This window comes from Panthera leo, chromosome A1, assembly GCF_018350215.1.
Source record: "Panthera leo isolate Ple1 chromosome A1, P.leo_Ple1_pat1.1, whole genome shotgun sequence".
NCBI classification, from domain to species: Eukaryota; Metazoa; Chordata; class Mammalia; order Carnivora; family Felidae; genus Panthera; species Panthera leo.
This window is the reverse complement of record NC_056679.1, coordinates 195,039,849-195,048,123: the sequence shown is the minus strand read 5'-3', so window position 1 is coordinate 195,048,123 and position 8,275 is coordinate 195,039,849. Positions and strand designations below refer to the sequence as shown.

The following is an 8,275-nucleotide window of genomic DNA, read 5'->3' as shown; positions in this document are numbered from 1 at the left end:
CTGCCCCGGGGTAACCCCCAGGCATTGTAAATTAAGATCACCTTTGCTAGAAACACACTTATTGACATTCAGGCTTGAGAAGGGAACATCTTGGGGAAATGGTGATGGAAAATGCAGTCCTCTAACACCTTGGCCTCTGGGCCTCTAGAGGAGGAAGCATTCTGTGAGCTGATTTTTCCAGAAAGTTGGGGTGGGGTGGGGAGAAGCAGGAAGTACTGTGGATTAAAACGCTAAAATTTTCTTTTGTTTGAAATATTTCAAGTAGGAACCTTCCCAGATGTACTACCTGCTCCCTGCCTTCTCAAACAAGAGGCAAAGCGTAATTTCAGCTTTACTTGATGACTCAGGGCCATTATAAAACATTAATGGTGGAATTGAGTTTTAATACAGTGGTGTCCTCGGGGCTTTGAAAGTATGCTAGGCTATTTTCGCCTACACTGAAAGAGTCAGGCTTTTCTTTTTTCGTATTTTATAATTGCTCATTGACAGAGTGTCAGCTGTCACTTATTTCCGGGGCGCTTCTGTCTCTATTTTTTTTTACAACAGTAAATCCGTTAGAGAACTCCATGCCTGCACTGTGTAGAAAATGAGTATATGATCTCTGGGCAAGGGGCTTTTTTATGAATGAAGTACCTGGTAGAATCCATTGTAGCTACCCAGAAGCCTTTTTATCTCCAGGATTTATTAGCCAAGTGACCCCCAAAAATATCTTTCTGTAGCTCAGTTTTCTGATCTAATAATAGTAACTGTCCATAAGGTTATTGCAGCTAAAGCACTTAACACACTTCCTGGCAAGAGTAACTACTCCAAAAATGTTATTTTGTTTTATTCTTTTTTTGCCCCTAGGGAGAGAAAACAGGCTGAGTTGTTTTATTCTTAACCAGTATCTTTGTCCAGGTTTTGGGTCAATGACATTGCTAGATAGCTACTTGAGTTCTACATGAGTGAAATGATTCATTCCTAAAGAATGCTTTGAGCTGCAAATAATAGAAAATCCAACTAACAGTGGCTTAAACAAATAGGTGTTTGTTTTTATTCTATCACAAGAAGCATACAGGCAGACAGCTGTTGGCATTAGTGTACTGGCTTAATGTGAGGACAGGCACCTTTGCAATTCTTTTGGCCTCTGCTTCATGGTCACAATGTTGCTGCTGCAATTCCAGTCATCACATCCTTTTCCAAGGCAGGAAGAAGGAGACAGGGTGATGCTGGCTGTCTACTTTCCCAGACACCTACTTTCCCCAGCAGATTTCTCCTTGTCTTATAGTCTATAATTGGGTCACATGGCCACTGTTAATGCAAGGTCTCTGAAAAACAAGAAATAGGGGTGTCATGATTAGGTTAGGCCAAACATCTCATCTCTCCTGGGACTTACCTGCTACCGTCCCCCATCCAGCGTTCTATTAATGAGGAAGAAAGGGAAATGGAAATTGGGTCAACAGCTAACATTGTTTATTCCAGTAACTATCATAATTATTTTCCATTAAAAATAATAATAATTCTTTCATTGTCTTAATTAGGGATTTTTGATTGCAAGTGACAGAAAGTCAAATAAGACTGACTTAAGCAAAGATAAATAATCAGATAAGGAGAGGAATTAATAGAAAAAGGAAAGAAAGAAGGAAAGTAAATCATGTTTTATTATTAAATATTATTATATATTTTTTATATTATTACATATAAATAAATTGACTCATATTTCTGAGAAGTCCAGGAATAGTTTGGCTTTAGCTAAGTCTAGGACCAAATGTGCAAACAACTCTGGCAGAAGATTGCCCCTCTCTGCCTTCTGTCTGTTTTGCTTTGTATTTGCTTAAGGATCAGGTAGATTCTCTTCACACCTGTTGGTGTCTGGGAGCTCCAAATTCTCATTCTCCCAGGCTCTTGTCCAGCAGAAAAAAGAGTGAGTCACTTCTCCCTGTCACTATAAGCCAAAGTTCCAGGCTAAATGTTAGTTGGCTGTGATCGGGTCACAGGCCCGTCCCTGAGCCAATCACAGTGACCATAGGGAATTCAGGGCTCTGATGGGCAAGGAGGGTCTCAGACCCAACACTGGAGCAGAGGTTGGGTCAGCTGCCCCAGACCACTGGTCAAAACTGAAAGTCAGAATGGGCTGGATGTCTCATGGAAATCAGGTATGGAACCAGAGGAAGGGGGTTTGGGGGGTGGGGGTGGACACAGGAGCAGCCAGAGAGCTTTGCAGTTTCCAACACAGACCTATGAGTTAGGAAAAACAGGGTTTCTGGCCCCTTTTTGCAATGGGAAAAACTGTCCTAGAAAGGCAAAATGACATGCCCAGAACCATTTAGTTCATGGGTGGTTAGGATGAATCCTGGTGCATCTGGGCTCCCAGTGTTTCCCCAATCCAAATCCTGAGCTGACCAACAACTGGTCAACCCAGGGATTGTTCAGGAGCCACGGGGCGTGGGACAAACGAGTCAGAGAGACCACCAAGAGAGATCGCTGGTTCCACATAGTCTTTTTTGAAGCTCCTTTACCTCCGTTGTCTTATCAGCTTCACACTACCTTTTGAGGAGGGCAGGCCCAGAGACAGGTCCATTCTACTGAAGGAGAAGACAAGACGATGAGGGGACACCAAGACAGAGGAGTGCTGGTAAGCTCTATCATTTTTCTAGCACTTACGTTGTGCCTGGCCCTGCATTATCTCAGGCATCTCTTCACAACACTGTGAAGAAGTTACTGTTGGCGCTCCATTTGATAGACAGGTAGCTCAGGCTCGGAAAACTTAAGCAACTTGCCCAAGATCACACAGCTAATAAGAAGAGAGGCTAGGGGCACGTGGGTGGCTCAATCGGTTGAGTGTCTGGCTTCAGCTCAGGTCATGATCTCAGGTTCATGGGTTCAAGTCCTGCGTCAGGCTCTGTGCTTACAGCTCAGAGCCTGCTAAGGATCTGTGTCTCCCTCTCTCTCTGCCCCCTTCCCTTTTGTGCTCTGTCTCTCTCTTTCGAAAATAGATAAACATTAAAAGGAAGGAAGGAAGGAAGGAAGGAAGGAAGGAAGGAAGGAAGGAAGGAAGAAATGAGACTGGGGCTTGAAGCAAGTCTGTTTACAACTAAATGAATGAGCCTCCATTCAAGCTGGGTTCTTAGCAAAAGCAGACCAGCCTACTGTGAGCTGAAAAGCAAAGCGGTAGACATGTGGGGTGCCTGGACAGCCTGGCAAAGGCAGGATGAGTGTCAGGAAGGCAGCCCCAAAAAAGCATCAACAAAGAATCAGTCCTTTTTTCCTTCTTCATGACCCCTAGAATCATGGCCCCTCTACTTTCCTTCTGTGTCCCCCCCCCCACCACATTATCTATTCATGACAGCTTCAGCCCAAAAGACTGTCCCCCAAACTCCTGGGATCAACCCAGGAGAAAGGATTTGGCCTGGGAACCTCGGAACCTGCATTTGAGTCTATCCCTAACTCACTGGGCGAACCTAAGGAAAGCCCCCTCTCTGAATCTCAGTTTCCCCACCTGCAAAAAGAGCTAATTGGACTCAGTCATCTCCAAAGTCACTTCTGGCTCCAGCCAGAATCATTGTCTCAGGTTCCAAGATTTCTCCACCCCTTGCCACAGCTTCAGATTTCTTGCCTGGGGGAAGAACCCAGGCAAGTTGCTACAATTCAGCTCTCTAGCTGCAGAGAGGCAGAGAGGCATGGCTCCCAGCCCAGCAAGGAGGTTTACCTAACCTCAGCAAGCTGAGCAAATCCCTGAGAACAAAACGGGGAGAGGACCTGAAGAGGGAGGGGATCCAGTGAGTCTATTCCTGCCTTGCTGAGCCAACTTTAACCCTTTCCACTCTCCCCCAGCAACAGGAAGGGGAGCAGAGATTCAGGGCAGGGCTTCAGGGCAGGGCATGCTTGGGCTTCTAGCAAGCGCTCTGTCCCAAAGCCAACTTTCCCTAAGGGAGGCCTCCAACGAGCAGCAGCTGCTGGAGATAACTTTTGTCCTTCATAGACCCAGATGCAGGAGATCAGAGCTGGAAAGAGCTGGGAGGAGCCCCCACTCCTTCATTTGCAAGTCAAGAGGCTGAGGCCCAAAGACAGGAGTAACTTGCTCACAAACGTAGCTTTCGACTCACAGGGAGGGGCCCAGACCAGCACAGTGCCAAACATGTAGATTAATAAGATTCGTTGAATGGCAGGGACTTAGGCCTCCTTGACTATATACCATATTGCCTTTTAGAACTCTTAAATCAAAGTTTCCAGCCCCAAATTAGAAGCAGATTGTTGAGGCCTGTCCATAAATTCCTCACTTGAACCTGCAGTGACTAATTCACCCATGAGTGTGGGATCAAACCCACCGTGGCTATTAAAAATTTAATACAAAGCCCCAGTGCCTTGGGGCTGTGCTTTCTTATTAGCCCTGGAACAGGGCGAAGCCTGCATAATCAGTCAGGCTGAGCCAAGAATGCAGAAGAGTCCCTTCCCTGAGAAGCTCTCTGGGGGAGCACTCTTCCCCTCTGGGGGAGCATTCTTCCCCGCTGGAGGCATCCTGGAGAAGACCTTCCTGAAAAAGGAGTATCTTTTTTCTGTATCAGCCTTTAATCACAGGCCGAGTGGGGAGCTCCCCAGCTGAGAAATGTATGGATTAATACAGATTACACCCCCTCCCCAAACCCCTGCCCCTAACATCTCCTCCGTACAACTGACATTTCACCCTTAATGTGAGGCCGAATCCTGGGTCTCCCCAAAGCCTGTGTGTGACCCACAGGGGAAGAAGTGGATGGGGGCCCAGACTATTGGTGAATTGTAAGCAGGGGGCATATTTTTGAGCTGGGAAAGCAGCCAGACTGCATCGAAATTGGGCTCCTGGGCTCCTACCGCCAGTGAGGGGGTGCAGACAGGAGGGGGCTCTGGGTGACCTGAAGACGGCAAGGGGCGATGCAGCCTAGCTGCCTTACCTGCTCGGACTGGCGACACATGGGGCTGATAGGACCATAGAGAGCAGGTGGCTTGTGAGCCCTGGGCCGCCTTCCTGGCCCAGCCTCCCTGGGAGGTCCTTGGGAGAGGTACAAGCTCTGTGCCTGGCATTGTGCTAGGCATCAGGGGTAAAGTAACAAAAGCCACACGGTGCCTGTCCTCAAGGACAATGACAAGTAGGAAATACAAAGGTCGTTTCAGTTGTGCCCAAACCCCAATGCTGAGCTCTTTGGCAAACCAGCCTCCCACAGGGATCGCTGAGCCATGTCTGTTATTCACCAGACACATATTAGCTGCATCCCTGTCTCACAAGCACATCCAATCCATCAGTGAGCACTCTCGGCTCTACCTCCAAAACGTACACCCGGAATTCCACCAGCCCCTCTGCCCTTGACCCAGATGCCATCTTCTCTCCCGTGGACGGCTGTTTCCTGCCTCCTCTCTTGTCTCCCTTTAGTCTAAGAAGCAGCCAGAATGACTTTTTTCTAAGATGTTAAGTCACTCTCCTCCCCAAACCCTCCATGAACAGCCCATCGCCCCAAACATGAAATCCACACTCTGTACCATGGCCCCGGACAAGACCTTCATCCCTTACATCCTGCCCACCAGACACCCTCCCCCTCTGCACAGGCCTCCTTTCTCCTCTTTGAAGATAACACACTCGTTTCTTTCTCTGGGCTCCTACCCTTGCTATTCCTCCCTGGAATCTTTGTCTCAGCTCACCGTCACTCAGGTCTCCACTGAAAAGTCACCTCCTCAAAGAGGCTCCCCTCGACTACTCTAACCAAAACCCCTACCATGGCTCACTCTCCATCACGTTCCCTTATTCTTATTGTTACCGTACTTAGCAGTCACTGAAATTATCTTATTTGTTTCTATGTTTATTGTCTGTCAATCTCCACCCACTAGAAAGTCTGCCCCTTCAGGGCAGGATTTCTACCTTTATTTTTTTCATCACTATTTACATAGCCTCTAGAACCCAGGGCCCAGTAGCGTCTGTAAAAAATGTTGTGACCTCATTAAATGGCTTGTGTGATTCTCAGACATATGTTTTGGAAAGGAATGTGGAACTTAAACCCATCTACCTATTTATCAGTTGGGGAAATGGCAATACAGAGAGAGACCAGGATTTACCCAAAGTCATACTATCCATTCAGTCATTCATATAAACTAATACATGGATAAAAGGAGGCAGCCATGAGGATATGAGAGGAACAGTGAGTGCCAATGTCCTGAGGCAGGACAGGTATAGGAAAGCAGTTAGGAGATGAGTGAGGAGGAGAGACCCGTAAGGTGAGGTGGCCAGGCAGTCAAAAGCCAGGCCATGTAGATGCAGCTTGGGTTTTAGTCCCCCTGAAGCGGGAGAGGGGGAGTTATTCCACCCACTTGGGTAGGGTGCTGACAAAGCACGGAATTTGGGAGACCAATCGGGCACCCCTGAGAAGCCCAGAGTGAAGATCCCGGGGCTGGGCAAGTCCCCCTGGTGTGTTTGCAGGGCGCCACCAACCTGAGCTCCACTTCGGCTCGAGGCTGCACCCAGAACTCAACTAGTGTGAAGGCAGCGATCCCTGCTCAACCCCGTCACCACTACTATGCCCCACGTGCCAAATTGCCGCATGGCTGGTTACTCATACCACAGGCTTTGGACCAATTAAGTGAGCAAAGAGGGTGGTTAACAAGGAGTAAACAATCTAAATGCCCATAATTACACCGAGGCTTTGCCGTAATACATCGAAGCTGAGAGGTGGGAGGGGAGCCGGAGGGAACAGGGGGTCTCCTCTCCTTTGTTCTGTATGGTCCGCCCCACTGAAATTTCTTCCCCCCAGCCCACCCCATCTCACAGTCTCATATGGCAGTCTGCGATTTTCTTGTCTCTTCACTTTTTTTTTTTATTCTGGTGGAAGAGGGTGTGCATGCTAGGTCCCAAGCACTGGGATCACAACAGAACACAGCAAAGCGCCCGCCCTTGTGGAACCGCCACTGTAGTCAGATCATCGACAGGCACACAAATAACTAGGCAATGCATACGTGCTACAAAGAACACCGATGTGGTGTAAGAGAAATAGGAGAGCTGCTGGGGGTTGGATGTTAACTCATACAGTGTGCTCAGAGAAGGCCTTCTGATAAGGTGACATGTGGACAGAGATGGGAAGGAAATCAGGGCTCGGCCATGTCGTCACCCAAGGGAAGAGCATTCCGCGCAAAGGGTGTGACAGTAACAAAGACGCTGAGACACGCCTGCACCCGGAGGCCAGCATGGCTGCAGCAAGAGAAGCCACGTTGTAGGACCATTTGGGGTTACACAGCTATGGGGGGGGGGGGGGTGCGGGCAGAGTGGGTTCCAGGTAGGCAGAACTGCACGTGGGAATCGCTCGGGAGACAAATGCTTTCTGTTTTTCAAAGGACTTACCTTGTTTGATCCCTAGAACACAACCGTAGGGCTAAGAGGGGTAGATTTCATTTTCCATTTCACAGCTGAAGACCTGAAGCTCTAGAATGTCTACCCGTTCAGCCAGGATCCCTACCTTTCGGGTCAGATCTGCAGCTCGTTCCTTTTGACACGGTGCCATTGTGAGCTGGCTCTCAGGCAAGCCTCTGATTGGGTTACAAAGTTCAAAGCAGAGTGAGGTGAACCAGGTTGCCAAGCAAGATATAGAAGGCTCCGTGGGGTTTCTATAGAGAGTATTAACACATCCCATAAGGCCGTAGTCATCTACCCAACACGGCTGAAAAACCTAGCTCTTGTCTTTTGAAGGAACCTTCATAGAAGCACTGAAAGTTAAGGGCCCCCCGGGTGGCTCAGTTGGTAAAGGATTAAGTGTCGGACTTCAGCTCAGGTCATGATCTCGTAGTTTGTGAGTTCGAGCCCTGCATCAGGCTCTGCACTGACAGTGTGGAGCCTGCTTGGGATTCTCTCTGTCTCCCCCTCTCCCTCTCTGCCCCTTCCCCGCCTGTGCACACACACACTCTCTCTCTCTCCAAATAAATAAATAAAGTTGAAAAAAAGAAGCATTAAAATTAAAAAGAAAGAAAAAAGAAACACTGAAAGTTAGAATCATGTTCATGTCAGATCCTAACAATATTTCTGGAATGAAATTCTTCTCAAGCATATTTGTCCTTTGGAATCTCTCCAAGAAGCTTCTTGCAGAGTTCCAGATAAAGAGAGCAATCTAAAAAGTGATATGAAAGATTAAATTAAGATTGCCACCCAGAAGACCAGATTCCCCTGCAAGAGACACACACACAGATTTCATGAACATTTCCACAAAATTTTCTCTAGATTTGCCATTATTTGTCATTTGCCTCTGTGCCATCGATGTTTACTGAATTTCTAATATGACTGTTACTG

At 47.7% G+C, this 8,275-nt stretch overlaps 1 long non-coding RNA gene across 1 annotated transcript; it reads right to left on the bottom strand.

The window, feature by feature from the left end:
- Window positions 1–1,010: 1,010 nt before the first annotated feature.
- On the bottom strand, window positions 1,011–7,445 carry LOC122201703. The gene is made up of 2 exons (XR_006194309.1): window positions 7,337–7,445; window positions 1,011–1,307 (listed from the first exon to the last, which is right to left on the bottom strand). It is a non-coding gene; the product is annotated as an uncharacterized LOC122201703 (long non-coding RNA).
- Window positions 7,446–8,275: the final 830 nt, after the last annotated feature.